Raw genomic sequence first — 20,668 nt, forward strand, 5'->3', positions numbered from 1 at the left:
TCTCTCCAGCCTGTTCTGTTTACCAGGCCTTCATGTCTTGTTATAAGCACTTAACCTCACCTCCTACTTCTCAAAAAAAAAAAAAAAAGAGAGAGAGAGGCTATAAGCATGGTCTTCTCAATTCTCTACCCTCCTGATCTTTATCTACATCCAGGAATTAGGCAATTAGCTGAAAATCTATTTACTGAAGACAGGTCACCCATTGACCAAGCTCCCAAAGGCTCAATTCATCAAGTTTTCCAAAGTTAATCAAGTTTAAAAATTGGTTTTGAGCACCAAAATCTAATCTGATAAAGTTACCAAGTCACCAAAAATTTGTTTCTATCAATAGTTTATAAAATTTATGGAAATTGTGTTGCATGGAAAGGTTTAATAACTTTGTAGGTTCACTTTTTTTTTTCTTCTTTTTAGTTTTCAATTAATTTCAGGTTGACTTAGTTTAGTTTTACCAAAGTCGTCTCTTTAGATCTATTGTGTACCACATTTCAATCAAATTGTATTGAATGTCACTATTGTGTGTGATACTCACATCAGAAACTTAGGATTCAAATACCCAAAACAAATAGGCAATGCTTATTTGATCAAGCTGATAAAAAAAAAAAAAAAAATCTAGGAATTAAAAAAAAGTTAAAAATAGCACTTTCTAACTCATTCTGTGAAGCCATTAGTACCATGAACTAAATCCAGAAAAAGACATTGCAAGAAAATATCAATATCCCTTATGAACATAGATGCGAACTTTTTCAACAGAATACTAGCAAACTGTATCCAACAACATAAAGAATTATAAACCAGAACCAAGTCAGTTTTACTGTAGAAATACAAGGACAGTTAACCATTCTGAAATCAATCAGTAAATAAAAACCAATTGTATTTCTACACACTAGCAAGGAGCAATCCAAAAAATAAAACAATTTCATTATAAAACAAATAATAATAGCAAAAAGAATAAAATGCTTAGGGATAAATTTAACAAAAGTTTACACACTGAAAACTACAAAAGATTATTGAGATAAAATGTAAAATGCCTAAATAATGTAAAGAAAACACATGTTCATGGATGCAAAGACTTAATATTGTTAAGATGCATATCCTCCCCAAATTGATTTAGAGATTCAACACCATCCCTATGAAAGTTCTGCTGCCTTTTTTATTTGCAGAGATACTAAAATTCATATGGAAATTCAAGGGACTCAGAACAGCCATACAAAATATTCTTGAAAAAGAACAAAATGGGAGGACTCATACTTCTTCATTTTAAAACTTATACAAAGTAAGCAAGACTATGTGGTACTGGCATAAGGATAGACGTGTAGATGAGACTAGAATTGAGAGGCCAGAAATAAACCCTCACATTTATAGTCAATTTTCTCTTAACAAGGATGACAAGAAAATCCAAAACAAGTCTTTTCAACAAATAATGATAGAACTAGCTATCTACATGTAAAAAGTTGCCACTACCTCACCCACATACAAAAATTAATTCAAATGGATTGTAGACCTAAATGTAAAAGCTAAAATTATAAAGCTTTTTAAAAATAGTAAATCTTGACCTTGGATTAGATGATGATGTCTTAGATAGGATGCCAAAAACACAAACAAGAAAAGGAAAATAAGAGGGAGAAGGGGCAACATAGGGGTGGGGAACAAAAGGGTTATATAATGTGATTATATGAAATCATGTGTGAAACTGAAAACTGTAAAGCACTACAGAATTTAAAGACTCATTCAATTAAAGTTTTTTAAAAAGGAAAATTAGATAATTATTTAAGGAACAGAATATCCAAGAACTGTGAACTGTGGAAGACAAGAATTGTGGGACAATAACAATATATGTAATGGGAATACGGAAAAAGAGAAACAGAAGAAATATTTGAAGTAATAATCCTTGAGAATTCTCTGAAATTAATGGATGACACCAAACCACATATCCAGAAGGTTCAGAAAACATCAAAATGGACACTGAAAAAACTAGGTGTACAAGACTGCAGAATATTTAAACTACAGAATATTCAAACCACAGGAAATCAAAGACATAAAAAATCCTGAAATAAACCAGAGAAGAAAATATTCAATGGCCAATAAACATATTAAAAGAGGCTGAACATCATTAGTCATTCAGTTCAGTTCAGCACTCAGTTGTATCCAACTCTTTGTGACCCCGTGGACTGCAGCACACCAGGCTTCTCTGTCCATCACCAACTCCCAGAGCTTGCTCAAACTAATGTCCATTGAGTCAGTGATGCCATCCAACCATCTCACCCTCTGTCATCCCCTCCTCCTCCTGCTTCAATCTTTCCCAGCATCAGGGACTTTTCCAATGAGTCAGTTAGTATTGGAGTTTCAGCTTTAGCATCAGTCCTTCCAATGAATATTCAGGATTGATTTCCTTTAGGAATGACTGGTTTGATCTCCTTGCAGCCCAAGGGACTCTCATGAGTCTTCTCCAACACCACAGTTCAAAAGCATCAATTCTTTGGAACTCAGCTTTCTTTATAGTCCAACTCTCACATCCATACATGACTACTGGAAAAACCATAGCTTTGACTAGACAGACCTTTGTTGGCAAAGTAATGTCTCTGCTTTTTAATATGCTGTCTAGGTTGGTCTACTACTCTGTCCAGCCCCCTTCTGTTCCATCCATCCCATCCTCTCCAGCTAAAAAAGCATTCCAGCCTTTTCTAAGCCTTTTCCCTGCATAAGCCCAGAGGATGGATACATAGGATGGAGCCAGAACGGCCATAGAGTTAACATCAGGACCACCCCATATGTCAGCCCTGCACTCAGGCCCTATCTCAGGGGCTCCTGCTCCCTAGTGAGAGGAAGCACTGGCATCTAGTCAAGGTCATGTGCAGAATCTCACCCAAGGTGTCAGAAGACCAGAAACACTGCTCTGACTTGCCAGCCAGCAGAGCTTCCCTGAACCCACACGGGCAGCAAGGGAACCCTTCTCCTCTGGCAGGGGAGCCAGGCCGGTGGGAGATTTGGGACATCCGGACAGCATGGTGCAGAGTCACCTGCCCCTGTCATACCCCCAGCATCTTGGCCAGACAAAAGTACTTACAGATTCCCGTGTTCAGCTACTTGGTCTTGCTCTGGAGAAGGACATGGCAGCCCACTCCAGTATTCTTGCCTGGAAAATCCCATGGACGGAGGAACCTGGTAGGCTATAGTCCATGGGGTTTCAAAGAGTCAGACACAACTGAGTGACTTCACTTTCACTTTCTAGGTTGGTCATAATTTTTCTTCCAAGGAGCAAGTGTCTTTTAATTTCATGGCCACAGTCACCATCTGCAGTGATTTTGGAGCCCAGAAAAATAAAGTCTTTCACTGTTTCCATTGTTTCCCCATCTATTTGCCAACTTTTCCACTCTCCTCTTTCACTTTCATCAAGGGGGTCTTCAGTTCCTCTTCACTTTCTGCCATAAGGGTGGTGTCATCTGCGTATCTGAGGTTGTTGATATTTCTCCCAGCAATCTTGATTCCAGCTTGTGCTTCTTCCAGCCCAGCGTTTCTCATGATGTACTCTGCATAGAAGTTAAATAATCAGGGTGACAGTATACAGCCTTGACACACTCCTTTCCCAAGTTTGTTGTTCCATGTCCAGTTCTAACTGTTGCTTCCTGACCTGCATACAGATTTCTCAGGAGGCAGGTAAGGTGGTCTGGTATTCCCATCTCTTTCAGAGTTTTCCACAGTTTATTGTGATCTACACAGTCAAACACTTTGGCATAATCAATGAAGCAGAAGTAGATGTTTTTCTGGAACTCTCTTGCTTTTCTATGATGCAGCGCATGTCTGTACATTAGTCATTAGGATGTTCCTGTACATTAGTCACTAGGGAAGTGCAAATCAAAACCTTTGAGATACCACTTCATACCCACTAAGATGATTACAATACAAAAGATGAACAATAAGTGTGTTGGCAAGGATGCAGATATATTGGAGCAGGCATACATTCCTGGAAGAAAGGTAAAATGTTGAAGTTGCTATAGAAAAATTTGGCCCATTTCCTCAAATATTTCCTCAAAATGGTAAACATAGTTTACAATATGAAGTTAACAATATATTATACCAGAAGGGAACTGAAAGAGTGTGTCTGCACAAAAACTTGTATGCAGATGTTCACAACAGCATTACTCATAACAGCCAAAAGGGCAAAAAATCCAAATGTCCATCAACTAATGAATGAATAATCAGAATGTGATATATTAATAGGATGGAATACTATTCTGCCATAAAAGAGAATGAAATACTGATGCATGCTACAACACATATGAACTTCAAAAATAAGCTAAGTGAAAGAAGCCAGACACAAAAGCTACTTACTATATGATTCCATTTAAATGAAATATCCAAAAAGCAAATCTCCAGCAACAGAAAGTAATTATTCATTGCCAGGGGCTGAAGGGAGAAGGAAATGGGGAGTGATTGCTAGTGGATATGGGGTTTCTTTTGGAACAAAACATTCTGGAATTTGACTGTGGTTGATGGATACACAACTCTGAATATACTAAAAGCGACTACAAACTGTACACTTTAAAAGGACAAACTTTATGAAATTGCGTCCCAATAAAACTGTTACTTAAATAAAAAATAAAATCAGAGTAAAAACTTTATTTAGAAGTTAGTAGCAACTACATAATCAAGGATAAGGATCAGCAGAGATATTCCTAAAGTACAGTCTTCCTATAGTGACAAAAATGGGACCAGCAGAAATTCTACAAATGTTTCTTCAGTGTCACTATGGCAGGAGGCCCATTTATTAATGGTCATCATGAGATCCTAGAATAATTATCTTGAGCTAATAAATTTATATAATTAATTTTATCACTGTAGTAATTATTAATACCATTTACCAATAAGTAAAGTGAAGAGGGGAGAAGGCAATGGCACCCCACTCCAGTACTCTTTGCCTGGAAAATCCCATGGATGGAGGAGCCTGTTAGGCTGCAATCCATGGGGTCGCTAAGAGTCGGACACGACTGAGTGACTTCACTTTCCCTTTTCACTTTCATGCATTGGAGAAGGAAATGGCAACCCACTCCAGTGTTCTTGCCTGGAGAATCTCAGGAACAGGGGAGCCTGGTGGGCTGCCGTCTATGGGGTCACACAGAGTCGGACACGACTGAAGTGACTTAGCATAGCATAGCATAAAGTGAAGAGGAACTAAAAAGCCTCTTGATGAAGGTGAAAGAGGAGAGTGAAAAAGTTGGCTTAAAACTCAACATTCAGAAAATGGAGATCATGGCATCTGGTCCCATCACTTCATGGCAAATAGATGTGGAAACAGTGGCATATTTTATTTTGGGGGGCCCCAAAATCACGGTAGATGGTGATTGCAGCCATGAAATTAAAAGACGCTTACTCCTTGGAAGAAAAGTTATGACCAACCTAGATAGCATATTCAAAAGCAGAGACATTACTTTGCCAACAAAGGTCCATCTAGTCAAGGCTATGGTTTTTCCAATGGTCATGTATGGATGTGAGAGTTGGACTGTGAAGAAAGCTGAGCACCGAAGAATTGATGCTTTTGAACTGTGGTGTTGGAGAAGACTCTTGAGAGTCCATCGGACTGCAAGGAGATCCAACCAGTCCATTCTAAAGGAGATTAGCCCTGGGTGTTCTTTGGAAGGAATGATGCTAAAGCTGAAACTCCAGTACTTTGGCCACCTCACGCGAAGAGTTGACTCATTGGAAAAGACTCTGATGCTAGGAGGGATTGGGGGCAGGAGGAGAAGGGGATGACAGAGGATGAGATGGCTGGATGGCATCACTGACTCGATGGACATGAGTCTGAGTGAACTCTGGGAGTTGGTGATGGACAGGGAGGCCTGGCGTGCTGTGATTCATGGGGTCGCAAAGAGTTGGACACAACTGAGTGACTGAACTGAACTGAACTGAAGGAAATATTATGTGGCCATATTTCAGCCCATATCTATATACCTATTAAAATTATAAATGTACAAAAAAGTATTAAAAAAAAAACCAAATTATTAGTTTGAAAATGTTGAAAAACAGAAACTCCCCCCCCAAAAAAAAGATTGTTTATATTTGACATTTGAGTCATTTTACAATAGTTACAGAACAAAATACACAAGAAATTCTCATTCTCAAAAGTGGTGGATTCAAACTAAGGAAAACTTTAGACTACACTGAACTTTTGCCAGGCCAGCCCTGGCAAAAATGACTTCAGTGAAACAGCTGCAAATAAATTAAAACTAAAACTGAGCTAAACTACACTTCAGATTAGTCAACTGACAATTTGTAATTTTCAAAACTAGTTAAAATCCATACAGCCATGCAAATGGTTGTAAACTTTACACATAATTAAACAAAATTTTGGTAAATTGGCAAAATTGATGAATTTCAGCAAATTGATCACTCTGTGAACTGAAATTTAGAGAACTGGCTCTCCTTACTTCCTATCCCAGAGGACAGGAGTCCTTCTTCTTCTCCACATTTAATCCTTCCACCTGTGTTCTAGATTCCATCTGGTTCTGCCTTCTCTGGCTCCTGCTCTGTGGGAGAGAATCAAGAGTCTCCCTTTTTCTTCCCTAGAGTCTCTACAGGGAACTGAAATCCTTCAGAGCCTGAAAAACATACTTACTCTTGGAAGAGCCCAACTCAAGCAGTGCTGGACTCCGGCCATTTTTTAATACTCTTGCTCACTTTCTCCAGGGCTGGGCTCTACTGAAGAGCACTAATAATTGTGGCTTTCTCATGAGCATTTGAGCAGGGGCTTAGTCTCAGAGCAGTCTACAACTAAACACTGATGCTACCCAGCGCCTCGCCCCTCACTAAGAAACAAATGATTAATAGAGCCAGCAAGAATTGATAGTCTCCCATCCTGTCATTCAGGATCATCGTTTACAAGGCAGGCCTTTGGGGTCACCTTTCCTTTCCCATGTGGTCTTCCTCACACTCATCTGTCCTTCCTTGCCCCTGGTTAATTTACCCTTTCACTGCTTCCCAGAGTTAGCCCTTTCTATCTTGGGCTCTTCTCCCAACTTTTCCGTTCTGAAACCCCAAAATTCTCAGCCCCATTATATACCTCTGTGCCTCCACTTCCTCTAAGAGAGCTGGCTTTGTTTAAGTACAACATTTCTTCACATTCTTCCACACGTCTATGGAGAGGGAAGTTGTCTCCATTCTCGGAGCTTCCAAAGGCCCAAACACACACAAGCACTTCATACCTCCTCCCAGTCCTTGAGAATCATACCATCTTGTTATTCAAACCTCTGCCCTCCTCAGTGTTGTCATGAAATGACCTCTCTTCTTCATCAGAGACTTAAGTGTAGCTGTGCTTGTATCTTTTGTTCTCTTGCTAGCATCTTCAACTCCATGGTCCTTTGAGCCTATAAGGCCAACAGCCATCATCCTCATAACAGTGTCTCCCCTCCTTTAACACTTTCCTCAAAATCCCTAACATTCTGCCTCCCTCATGTTCCATTTTTCACAAACACCAACTCCTCTCCAGAGAGAATGGGATCACCAGGTACAATGGCCTGAAATTCCCATGTCAACCCTCCACCCCTACTGCCATCATAACCTCATACCTGCACTTATCTGCATCCTCACCCATCTTCCCGTTTAGTCTTGAAGGAAGAAGTACCTCTCAAGGTTAAAAACCAGTTCCTTCCAGTAACCATGGTTAATTCCTCACACCTGCCTCTCTTCTTTGGGCCCTTTCTCCACTAGCCATTGCCCCTCCATTAGCTTCTTACCTGCGGTGTTAAATGTGATCCTGCTGCTTACTTCCCAGCAACAGTTCCTCAGTCCTTCTTTTCCCCATTCCTCCTCTCAGCCTCATGTTACTATCCTTTGTCGTTCATTCCCTGCTTCACTCACTGAGTAGTAGTAGTTCTTTATCCTGCTGTCTCACTAGCATTCCTTCTTTATTATGGAAGGAATCTTTATATTCTTTCTTATAGTAAGCATATACTGTGCTTAGTTGTTCAGTCCTGTCTGACTCTTTGCGACCCCATAGGCTGTTGCACACCAGGCAACATGGCGATTCTCCATGGGGATTCTCCAGGCAAGAATACTGGATGGGTTCCCATGCTCTCCTCCAGGAGATCTTTCCAACCCAAGAATCAAACCCAGGTCTCTTGCCTTACAGTCAGATTCTTTACCATCTGAGCCACCAGGGAAACCCAAGAATACTGGAGTGGGTAGCCTATCTCTTCTCCAGGGGATCTTTCCTATCCAAGAATTGAACCAGGGTCTCCTACATTGCAGGCGGATTCTTGACCAGCTGAGCTACCAAAGAAGCCCATATTCAGCATGAATGAATATTATTTATTAATTTGCCCATCAATGAAAACTTAGGTTGTTTCCACATGAAATTAATTAGATGTATGAGTTTACTTCTGGGTTGTCTATCGTGTTCCATTGATCTATATGTCTGCTTTTATGCAGATATACTGTTTTGATTACAGCTGTGTAATACAGTTTGAAATCAGGAGGTGTGATGCCTCTGGCTTCGTTCTTCCTCTGTCTTTGAATCATTAAGATCATCAGCTACATCTTAATTTCAAAGTCTAACGGAGACCTGTGAGACCTCATCTAAGTGTGGTAATTTTTCTCTGATGACAACTCTCATTCTAGAAGCTGTTTCCTTCCTTGGCTTTTATGATAGCACATTGGAAACTACTCTCTTGCTTAGTTCTTATCCTGTTGGCCACTTCTTCCCAATCCCCTTCATGGCTCTTCTTTTGTTATCCACCCTAATGCTGCCCAGGCACTCTTTCACTATATATTCTCTGCAGGTGACCACATCCATTCTCATGGTTCCACTTAACCTCTATAGACTGACAGACTGGTGTCTCCAAAATATCTTTCCTCAGCTTACCTGAGTTCCAAATTTTATACTCAACCACCTCCTACACATCTTCATTGGGATATCTCACATACATATTAAAGTCATCATGTCCAAAACCAAATTCATTATCATATCTCTCTCCTCTCAAACATGCTCATCCTTTTCTTCCCAAACATAGTGAGTAACATCACTAATGTACAGACCAGGAAGATGTAAGTCATCTTACACTCTTCCTACACCAGCACTCCTCACTTCTAGTTAGCCGTCAAGAATGTAGTCCCTAAGGACTTCACTAGTGGTCAAGTGGCTGAGACTCCGAGCTCCCAATGCAGGGTGCCTGGGTTTGACCCCTAGTCAGAGAACTACATCCCACATGCTGCAACAAAGATCCTGGGTGCCACAACTAAGGCTGGGTGCAGCCAAATAAGTAAATAAAGATTTTCTCACAGACTTAGAAAGCTAATTTATGGTTGACAGGGGGAAGGAACAGTTAGGGAGTCTGAGATAGTCATGTACACTACTATATTTAAAATGAATAAACAACAAGGACCTATTGTACAGCACATGGAACTCTGCTCAATGTTATGTGGCAGCTTGGATGGGAGGAGGGTTTTGGGGAGTATGTATACACGTATATGTATAGCTGAGGCCCTTCGTTGCTCACCTGAAACTATCACAACATTGTTAATCGACTATACTGATTTTATATATGTGTATATTTTATACATATGTATATCTTTATACAAAATAAAAGGTTAAAAATTTTAAAAAAGAATTGTAGTCTCTAAAACTTCTCTCATTTCTCACTCTTCTTTTCTAATCCTACTAACTTAGTTTAGATCCTCACTACAAGCCAGGCTTTGCCAACAAAGGTCCATCTAGTCAAGGCAATGGTTTTTCCAGTAGTCATGTATGGATGTGAGAGTTGGACTATGAAGAAAGCTAAGCACCAAAGAATTGATGCTTTTGAACTTTGGTGTTGGAGAAGACTCTTGAGAGTTCCTTGGACTGCAAGGAGATCCAACCAGTCCATCCTAAAGGAGATCAGTCCTGGGTCTTCATTGTAAGGACTGATGCTGAAGCTGAAACTCCAATACTTTGGCCACCTGATACGAAGAGCTGACTCATTTGAAAAGACCCTGATGCTGGGAAAGATTGAAGGCGAGAGGAGAAGGGGACGACAGAGGATAAGATGGTTGGATGGCATCACTGCCTCAATGGACATGAGTTTGAGTAATCTCCAGGAGTTGGTGATGGACAGGGAGGCCTGGCACGTTGCAGTCCATGGGGCACAAAGAATCGGACACAGCTAAGCGACTGAACTGAGCTGAACTATGCCTGCAATCCCATGCTTTCCTCTATCATTATACTACGCAGTGCCAATGTACAGATCTGTCTTCACAGCTTTTGAATGCTCCTTAGTCATATCCTAACAATGTATCCTAAGCATAAAGCTGGCACATAGTGGCCATTAATATGTATCTTCAATAAAGAGAGGTAAGCAAATTTAGGTTCTCTTATTTGAAAAACTCTCCGGTCCCCTAAAACACCTGTCCCTTGCCCCTGCAATAGATCTCGCTCCTCCCTGTAGTCTAGCCTTTTGAAAGAACAGGCTGCACAGCATGTCTGCAGTTCCTCATCCCTTACCCAGCTCCTTTCCTGAGTGCTGACTAGTTTCCACCCTTACCGCTCCCCTACCCTGTTGTCCCCAAGGTCACCAGTGCTGTCCCTCTGGCCCAATCCAATGGATGCTTTTCAGTCCTTGCCTCCCTGGCCTCCTCTGTGTCAATCAACCCTGATCAGCACTCCTTGCCTCGTGACTCCTTTCACAGCCTTTCACTTGGCTTCATTGGCACTGCATCTTCCTTTTCTTCTCCTTCTCTGGCCACTTCTTCTCACTCTCCTTTGATGACTGTGATTCTTCTCCTCAACACTTAAAGACAGACCCTTAGAACTTCTTAGGGTCTGTCTCAGGCCACCTTCTCTTCCCAATGTACATTCTGTCCCTGGGAAATCTTACTCACTCCCTTAGCTTCATTTACCACATTTCCCCTATAAGTCAACCCAAACGTAAGATGATTTCTCATTTTCCCAGTGAGAAAACCCAGAAAGCTTTTTGACCAAACTGAAAACATGTACCTTCATGGATGAGGCTGAAACAGCCAAAATTCTACTTCTATCAGTTAATGGACTTTATTATACATATATTTAAATTCATATATCATCACAAAGGGCTTCCCAGGTGATGCTAATGGTACAGAATACTGCCAATGCAGGAGACACAAGAGATGCAGGTTCAATCCCTGGGTAAGGAAGATCTCCTGGAGTAAGAAATGGCACCCCATTCCAGTATTCTTGCCTGGAAAATTGCATGGGCAGAGGAACCTGGCAGGCTACAGTCCATGGGGTCACAAAGAATCAGACACAACTGAGAAACTGAGCACAGCACAGGATCATCATGAAATATAAATATTTATGAATAATACATTGATTCATAAATATGGCTTTCTTTCCATATTCCTAGTTCAATAAATAATTTAATGCATCTTTTAACATGAATTAGCCAAAGCAGTATCTTCCTCATTATTAGGGTCACTTTTTCAGCCATCTTATCTATTTTCCAAAACAGATGACCTTCTCTTCAGTCCGAGGGCAGAATTTGGGCGAGGACACAGCACAATTTGAATCCACATGTAATGCAGTCATTGGAAACTTTATCCCAAGTTACAGGTCCCATTTGCATCACACTAAGACAGTTAGTGTTTGGCTTGCATCCTGCAAGAGTATATTCATGACCTCTAAAAACCACTTAATTTTTTTGCCTTTTAAAAATAACCTTTTAGATTTTTTTTTTTTACTGAAGTATAATATTCATATAGAAAATCATCTAAGCCATAAGTGTTTGGCTTAATGAATAGTCACAGAGTAAAACATCCATATAGCATCAATCAGGCCAAGAAAGAGAACATTTCCAGCAGTCTAGAATCCCTCACAAATACTACAGTATTGCTTTTTAAAGCACTGTTTATAAAACATCCTTAGAAACACCCAACACATGCAGTTGTAAGGCTGTATTACCAGGAATAGTTATCAAAGCTGGGACTATCGATTCTGTGGCAAGTGACCTATACAGGCATCCATTATTGAGGACATTTCAGGTTACTGTTCTTGGTCGAACAGTAAAAATAGATAGCGTTTATGGACCACTTACTATGTGCCAAGTATATTTACATATATTAAATAATTTAACCCCAAGTCCTGCTTTGTAGATGAGAAAACTGAGTCAAAGACAGGTTAAGTGAATTTCTAAAAGCCACACAGCTTGTAAATGGCAGGGTCTGGACCCCAAGTCAGGCAGTCTGGCTCCAGAGTCCACAAGCTTAGTCACCATACCATACTGCCCTATCCAGTGGTTTGTTGTTCAAAATAAAGTAAATGAGAGCAAACCCTGTAATATGAGAGACTTTGTAAGGACTCAAGTATAAGGTTACTCCCTCTTTCCTTTGGTATGATTTTGGAAAAACAAAACAGCAAAAACCTCACCCTATATTCAAGCTTATATGGTATTTGCAGATGATTCCCAAATATTTATGTCCATCCCAGACCGCTGTTCTAAGCTGCAGACCCACCTAGCCAACAGGCACTTCAAAGTCAGCAGCCCAAATCAAAAGTCATCATCTTCCTAAATCAGCCTTCTGCAAGGTACTCTTCCTCCTTTCGTCCAACGCAGTGAATGTCACCACCAAACCCAGCTGTCCAAGCCAGAAACCTGGGTGCTATCAAGGATTCCAGCGTCTTCTTCATTGCTCTTGAAAAAAATCACACTCCCTTCTGCTTTCATCGAAACTGATCTCTCTTTCCAGAAGTTCCTGATTTCTTTATACCACTTGCACAAGTCTCAAGTCCAGAATACCTTTAGACTAACAGCCTACACTCAGTCATAAGGAAAGACAGAGAAGAGGGATCAAAACTCTTCTAGTTCTTATAACACTGTACACCTCCATCTGATGGACTTATTTTCATTTTCTCTCCCAGTTGGCCCCTCAAGACCCTTCCCACCTCCCTGCCCAGTTTCCATCTCGCTTTCCTTTTCTGAGAAGTATATACCCTGAGTGAGAACACCCACCCTAAATCTTTTCGTTCCAGTCCCTTCCATCTGGAGCCTCAACTTTGGGATAAAAGAGGAAGCGAGGAAGGGAGAAGTAGGCGACGAAAAGGGGGAAAGGAATAAAGAGCATGGGATAAACAGAAGTGATCGGAGAGAATGGAGAGATTCACTAGGAAGAAGAGGATGGGGAAAGAGAGATGACAGAGGAAATTGGGAGGTAAGGGGATGTGGGGATGAAACACGGAGAAAGGGAGAAGGAGAAGCGGTTGGGGGGAAAGGTGGGGAGACAGGAAAGGAGAAGGGCAGGCAAAGGACATGGGGAGAACTGGTGCGGAGAAGAGGTGAGGCGAGAGGATCCAGGAGAAGGGATGGAGGATAAGGGTCTGGAGAGGAAAGAACGGAGAGATGGAACGAGAAGAAGACGATGGGAAGAAGGGAGAGGGGAACGGGGAGAAAAGGGTTCGCAGGGGAGGAGAATAGAACAGTGAGGGAGAAGAGGGGACGGTGGCGGAATAGGGGGCGGGAAAGAAGATGGAAGAGCAGGACGAGAAGGAGACTGGGACTCAGAGAGGGGATGCGGAGAACGGGACGGGGAAGGGGGACCGGGCGGTTGGACCGGGAGAAGGGAAGGGAGCGGGGACGCGGGGCGGCGCTGGGGCCGGATCCGGCCGGGGATGGGGCCGGGAAGTCGAGGGGCGGAGGGAGGACGGGCTGGGGGGGCAGCGGCGCGGAGAGCGGGTGGGGGCGGAGGCGGGGGCTCGCGGGCGGAGGGGCGGGGGTTCGGGTTACCGCGCGGAGGGCGGGGGAGGGGAAGGGAGGGGAGGGGAGGGGGCGCGGGGCCGCGGCGGCGAATCTCGCATCCTCCGCGGGGCGGCTGTGGAGGAGGCGGCGCCCCGGCGGCGGCGGCGGACGGACCGATCGACGGGCGGGGGCGCGCGGACCGACGGCCGGTCGCCGGGAGCTGCTCGCGGACTGAGAGACAGCGGCGGCGGAAGATGCGCAGCCCCAGGCCCCGCACGGGCGGGCGCTGCCCGGGGGGCTGACCGCGCCGGACGGCGCCCCAGGACCGGGCGAGGGAGCCCGCGCGGCGCGGAGGTTAGTGCCCGCGGCTGCCCGGCCCGTCCGGCCGCGCCCGCCGGCCCGCCGGCCTCTCCCGGGCGGCGGTGGCGGCGACCGAGCCGGGGGCTTTGTTCTGAGCCGGAGACAATGGGGGAGGGGGGGCCTGGGCCTGCGGGATGAGGGCTAGCGTGAACGTGAACGTGGGGGCAGGGCTGGGGGTCTTTGTGCTGCGTGTGTCATCGCGTCGGGTGTGTGGCGGCGTGAGTGTGCCGGGGGTGTGGGCAGGGTGTGTGTGTGTTCCTCCGAGTGTGAGTGTGAGCGCGAGTGCATCGCCTAGTGTGAGTCAGTGCGTGTCACTGGGAAGTTGTGTGTCTGCGTGTATGTGTCTGGCCGTGTGTACGTGCGTGTCACTATGATGGGGTGTGGGTCAGAGTGAGTGTGTGTCTGGTGAACGAGTCCTTGTGAGGGAGTGTGGGTGTGTGTGTGTGTGTGTGTGTGTGTGTGTGTGTGTGTGTTGCCCGCCTCTGTGGGAGCCATGTGTCAGAATGTGGAGGATGGGTGTGTGACAGACAAACTGAGACAAAGAAACTGAGGAGGGAGAAGTAAAGAGAAACAGGGAAGAGACAGGCCAAGCCCAAGCTGGAAGCCTGTCACCCAGACTGTTGAATTTGGGTCCAGGATGCCTAGATCAGAATCCCACACAGGGGACAGAGGGAGGTCACCACCAGCCTCAGCCCACGTGGAGGGGGTGGGGAAGGGGAGGTCCAGAAGCACAATGAACTCAGTGTGGCGTGGGCTGGGCCCGCAGCCACGGGGTCATAGGCCAGAAAAATATTGTTGCTAATGTCAACTCCTCAAATACCCACAGGGGACACAGTCACAGGCAGCACACATCCACAAGAGATGCCTTCACAGCCATCACATGCCCCTCGGAAGCACTGACAGAGCCAACATACGTTTACAGAAGGTGCTCTGAGAACAGTGCACACCCACAGCAGAAATGGTGCAGCCAACACGGGACTCTGTCAAAGCCAGCACACAGCAAGGGAGACACGGTTGCTGCCAGCACCTTTCCTGAGACACTGCCGGAGCAACATGCATCCACTGGGAACCTGTCACAGCCCACCAACATCTAGGTTGTACTTCAGGGCTGTCTGTACATAGCAGGTGTCTCAGAGACCTGACAGTAATGGGATGCTGTGTTGCAGTCACTCTTACCAACACCTTTTTGTACATCCCATAAGAAAAACTTTTAGGTGTCATGCACACGCCACAGACTGAGCAGTCCCAACTGCTGAATAAACTCCCATTAACTTATGATGCTCACACCAAGTCTTCTCACCCATAGACCTCCCAGGGTTACCCTCTGGTTCCTTGAAAACTTGGGGACTTAGATCAATCCTTCCCTCACCCCGTACCCTGCCATGGTTCTAAGTGTCCCTCCAAGTGCAGCCTCACAGTCTTGAGTTCTTCAGCTCCTATTGCCATCTCCTCTCCCAGGACCACTCAGTGCAACTGGTCTGTCTCTGAAATTCTGTACCTGCATTCCACTCTGCCCACAGCCTCCTGAGTCCTTTGAGCTCCCTGATGCCCTCACTCCCATTCCACTTACCCTTCAACCTCACAGTGATCCCTTGCCCTTAACCTTTTTGCTTTTTCCTAATCTTCTCTTTCTGGCTTTATACTCTCCTTCCAGTTTATATGTCCAAGACCATCACTTCACCCACTCTTTGACCGCTCTGTTCCTTTGTTATTGTCTTTAGACCACCCGTCCCACAAAGTCTCAACCCAGCTGGAATCATTTCCCAACCACACCAAGTGATGCTTCTATAAATTCATGCTTCTATAAATTGCACCCTCAACTGGGCCCTCCATAAATAAACAAATAGATGAAATATTTTCTAGTTTTTTACATCCCTTCACCTTACATCCCTCATTGTCTTCAGCAGATTAATTAGTCAACCCACTGGATCATTTATTCTGCAAACACCTATTAAGCACCTACTGTGTGCCAAGCAGTGTGATAGATGCTAGCATTACAAGGGTGAACAAAATAGATGTGGTCCTTGCCCTTATGGAGCTTACAGGCCATGGGGTGAGCACGGTGATGTGGCAGCACGTAGCAGGCCAACCTGAGCCCTTGAAGGGGAACTAGACGAGGGTTGGGGAAGGAAGTGGCATTGAAGCTTATGCTTGATAGATAAGTAAGAGGCTACCAAGCAAAGGAGAGGCGGCGGTGAGGTGGAGCATGTGGAGAGTATGCCAAACCAATGGAGCAGCACTGGAAAACCCACATTAAGAAAGTATTGTATGTCTGAGGGGAAAAGCAATCCAATGAGCCTGGCACTGATAGCACGACGTGAGGGTGGGTCAGAGAGTCTGGGAGAGGTGAGAAAGGGTTAGTTAGGTTGTGTGCTTCTTCTAGGTCACATGATTGCTTCCTGAACCCGGGGAGAATTGAAAGTCACCGAATCATTTGAAGCTGTGGTGTGATATGATCAGATTTGTCTTACAGAGACCACTCTGACAGCAGTGTGGAGACTAGAGGGAGGCATCTGAAAGGAAGGGGATAGCTGGCTGTTGTAGGAACCCAGGAGGGGATAATGCTGGGCTGAACTGGAAGAATGGCAGTAGAGGTCGAGATAGTAGGTAGCTTCAAGAATGCTTTAAGCAGTGGGGTCAGAAGGACTCAGTGACAGAATGGATACGGGGGCTGAAGGAGAGGGAGGAAGGAAGGAAGAGCAGACACAACAGACAGACCTGGTCTGTCAGCCACCCGGAAAGTTGAGGCCATCCAGTTTGAATTCCCTCAACTGTTGCAGATCCCATCCACTTCAGCCTCAGGGGAGACCTCACTCAACGAAGTAATCTTGAGTCTTATCCATGTGTCTGGTTTCTCCCTGTGCACTCATTCCTCCTATGAGCACATGAAGAGCCTCCAGGCTCTCCTACTTTCCTGCACTCTGAAATACCTGACTATCTAAGACGCTCTCTCGCTTTGCTTCACTGCCGTGTTTTGTGAAAAGCTCTTCTGCACCAAACTGTTCCCACCTCCTGACTTCCCATTTATTCCTGCCCCATCTATGTAACTGCTCTCCCTAAGATAACATGACTTCTCGTTTGCCAAATTTAGGGGCTTTTTTCAAAAGTCCTCAACTGCTTGACCTCTTGGAAGGGTCCAACATTGTTGACTGTTATTTCCTCTTTGAATCATTCATGTCTTATGCCTTTTGAACCACTATTTTATTCTGTCAACATTCGATGAGCTCTCATGTCCCAACCACACTGCTAGGTGCTGGGAATATGATGATGGAAGACACTGTTCCTACCCTCGGCAAAGGAGACAGGCAAATAAACAGATGATGATACAGTAGGGTGGGATCTGTGCATCCCTCTCTCAAAACACCTCCTGACTGTTCCTTCTCTGTCTACTTTGGGGGCTCCTTTGGGTGGCACCTAGGGCTTCCCAAGTGGCGCTAGTGGTAAAGAATCCGCCTGCCAATACAGGAGACACAGAAGATACGGGTTTGATCCCTGAGTCAGGAAGATCCCCTGGAGGAGAAAATGGCAAACCACTTCAGTATTATTGCCTGGAAGAACCCATGGACAGAAGAGCCTGGCAGGCGACAGTCCATGAGGTCGCAAAGACTGGACACGACTGAGCGACTGAGCATGCATGCATGCTATGTGTGATTGAGTGACCCCTAAGTGTTACGATTTATTAGAGGTCTGACTTGGACCTTCTTATCTCACTGTATACACCCCTCTGGGTGATCTATCGCATTCATTTCCAGGGCTTTAGTTATCATCTGAGTAAGCTGATGACTCCCAAATAACTCTTTCTTCCAGATCTCTCTTCAGACGCTCAGACCTGCAGACTTGCTTCCTTTTGGATTTTTACTACTGAGCCCATACTATAGAGTCCCCTAACATGTCCCAGACCTGAGCTCATCTTTCCTTCCTCCCCAAAACCACCGTCTCCACTCAGTCAACAAGCTACAAAGCCAGAAATTAACTGTAGCCACTCTCTTCTCTACATGTCCTATAACCTAGAACCTCTTAGTTCTCCTTCCTTCCCAGCTTTCTCTGATGTGCCATCCCCTTTTATCCATGGGCTCAGCTACTGCCTCCATCTCACCGTATTTTCACTTGAACTACAGCAGGAGCCTCCTAACTTGTCTCCCTAGACAAGTCTACTTCTAGTCTGCTCTTCCCTCTTCCAATCCAATCTTTTCCGTAAAATGCAAATCCAGCCATAGCATTCCCTGCTTGCGTTCTTTAGTATCCTTACACTATCTTGGGTGAGACTTCTACATTAATGAGGCTTCAGAGATCTGTCACGATCAGACTTCCCCCAGCCTCCCCAGCCTCATAGCCTGTCCTGTTTCCATAGTTCCCTCACATTGCAAGTCCCAGCCATGCTGAATTCCTTGTCGTTCTCCAAAGACGCTGCATTCTTCCATGCTTCTGGCCCTTTAGACATACTGCTCTCTGCCTGAAAAGCCCTTTACTCCCTTTGTCTCCTGGCTGACCCCGTCCCATCCTCAGCTCTCTTCTCAAGCTCTCCCTCTCCTGACCACCAGACCAGCTTGGAATCCTCTTGTCTCACTGTTGTCATTGCCTCTTTGCTTTTTCTCTCTCTGCCTGGGCTGGGGCGTCCTTAATGGCAAGGTTACATGTTATTCATCTTCACATCCCCCAGGTTCCTCTATAGACGCTTGGCAATGAACAAATGAATGAATGAGGCACCTCACAGCTCCTCCCTCACTCTCATTCACTCTTCAGAAGACTGACTCCTGGTCTCAGCTGCCCACACAATAGAGTCATTTCCACACATGCCCACTTACCCAGTAGAGACGTTTCCAGTCCCCTCCCCCACAAGTTGTCCTTCCTCCCCCTACACTCTCCTCTTCTTTCTCTTTCACCTGGGCTTCTCTTTTCCTGGATCCTCTTCCTCTCCCCCAGTCTGTACTTTATTTCTCTTTGATTCAGCTGCCAAATATCTAATAAACACCAGAAATTTGCAGATCCAAATCTGTAGGACCATGTGGTTGTTGGGGTTCTTGGAGGGAGTGGAAGCTGAGGAAGCTGTGACATGCTATCAGGCCACAGAACCTCGGTTCTGCTCCATCTGTACTACTCCACCAGGCCCCCTTCCTAGGAGGTGTCACAGGCTGCCCCTTCTGCTAACAGCCCCCTCAAACATACCACGCTGTGCCCTCCTGTTCCTGGCACCCAGACCCTTCCCGTATCAGGTTCCCAGATACTTGTGCCCTCTTCCTCTTTTTTTCTGTCAGTAGTAACAGAAGTAAGATCAGACTTTCTGATGCCCTGGCACCTGCAAGCAAAAGCCCCTCTGATGGGTTCAAGCTATTGGATCCCATCACCTTCCTGGGTTCCTGCTGCCTGCCCCTGCCTTCAGCTCTGGTGTCTGTGTTTCCAGGTAATCCTCTTCCTTCTGGACATTTAAGCCTCTGCCACTTAGGAGGGGTTTCTCAGTTCCTCTGTCCCCTGTTGAGAGGGCATCTCTTCCTGGCAGTCCACCTAGAACCCCCAGGCCTGTTGTTTATGTTTTTCTGTCTAAGTTGCTCAATGGAGGGAGCTATTTCTTCTCAGAGCCTGGAACACACTCTCATATTCTTGGTGAGGAAGGAGGAAAGGAAGGAGGAAAGGAGGGCTATGCTTCACACTTTCCAGTCACACCATTTGTCACCTGGATCACCTTAGCTTCTCTGAGCTTCCCTTTCCTCAGTTGAATATGGAGGTAACAGTAGAGTTGTTTTGAGGATTGAGAAAGAAAACGGCTATTAAATGTTCAACTCTTAATTTAGTTTGTTTTACTTCCACAATCTCAGTCCCTCCACTACTCTTCTTCTTCTCAACGTCTCATTCCCCCAAACTCGTTCTTCCCTCTACATCTCCAACTTCTCTGCCTTCTCACCAGCCTCCTGTGTAGCCTGGACTCTCCTTGTGAGAGTTAGACCTTAAGACCAGGCTCTTGCTGCTCATCCCGCTACCCCTAGCTCCCTCACCCTGCCCTGCCCATCCCTGCCCAAGCCTCCCAACCTGTGAACACCATGAAGGCAGGGATGTGGTCTGTCCAGGTACTGCTATGTCTCTACTGCTTAGTATGGTGTTTGGCACATTGTAGGTCTTCAATAGATACTAATTGAATAAATGTATCAATGAATGCCCTGGACCCATCCCTCCTATTTTTCCCTCTGTCTTCTAGAAACCTCCAAGCCTCCTCTGGTCATTTCCCCTCTCACCACCTGACCTCACGCCCACCTGACCCTCAGCCTAGACTCGTAACTGCCGTGTCACTGATCACCTCTGATCCACCTTGTGTGCGTGCTGGAATTACTCTCCTACCCAGAGTTCTCCTCAGGCACCTTCCCTGTTTGGTTGCCTGGCCACTTCCATGACCCTTTATCAGGCTGCTCCAGGTCCTCCAGCAGAGAAGCAATGTTGTAGATGAGAAAGCACTAACTTTGGAGTCTGTCGGAGCTGAGTTCCAGATAATCCTCTGCTACCTGCTCTGAGTTTTTGTCTCCTCACCTGTAGAATAACACTTACCCCAGGGTTATTGTGAATGTCTGGCACGCAGTAGCAGCCAACATTCATTGAGCCTTCACTGTGTGCAGGCCACCATGCTAAGTTTTTGTGTCATTCTTTCA

General features: G+C 45.1%; 1 protein-coding gene across 1 annotated transcript in view; it reads left to right on the forward strand.

The window, feature by feature from the left end:
* The first annotated feature begins 13,821 nt into the window (after window positions 1-13,821).
* The window catches only part of DCHS1 (dachsous cadherin-related 1), a 36,650-nt gene continuing 29,803 nt past the window's right edge, over window positions 13,822-20,668 (forward strand). The window contains exon 1 of the mRNA XM_019975273.2: window positions 13,822-14,027. The gene's annotated coding sequence lies outside the window, so the exon portion shown is untranslated. The remainder of the gene's footprint in view (window positions 14,028-20,668) is intronic.

The sequence above is a fragment of the Bos indicus genome, chromosome 15 (genome assembly GCF_029378745.1).
Source record: "Bos indicus isolate NIAB-ARS_2022 breed Sahiwal x Tharparkar chromosome 15, NIAB-ARS_B.indTharparkar_mat_pri_1.0, whole genome shotgun sequence".
NCBI lineage: Eukaryota > Metazoa > Chordata > Mammalia > Artiodactyla > Bovidae > Bos > Bos indicus.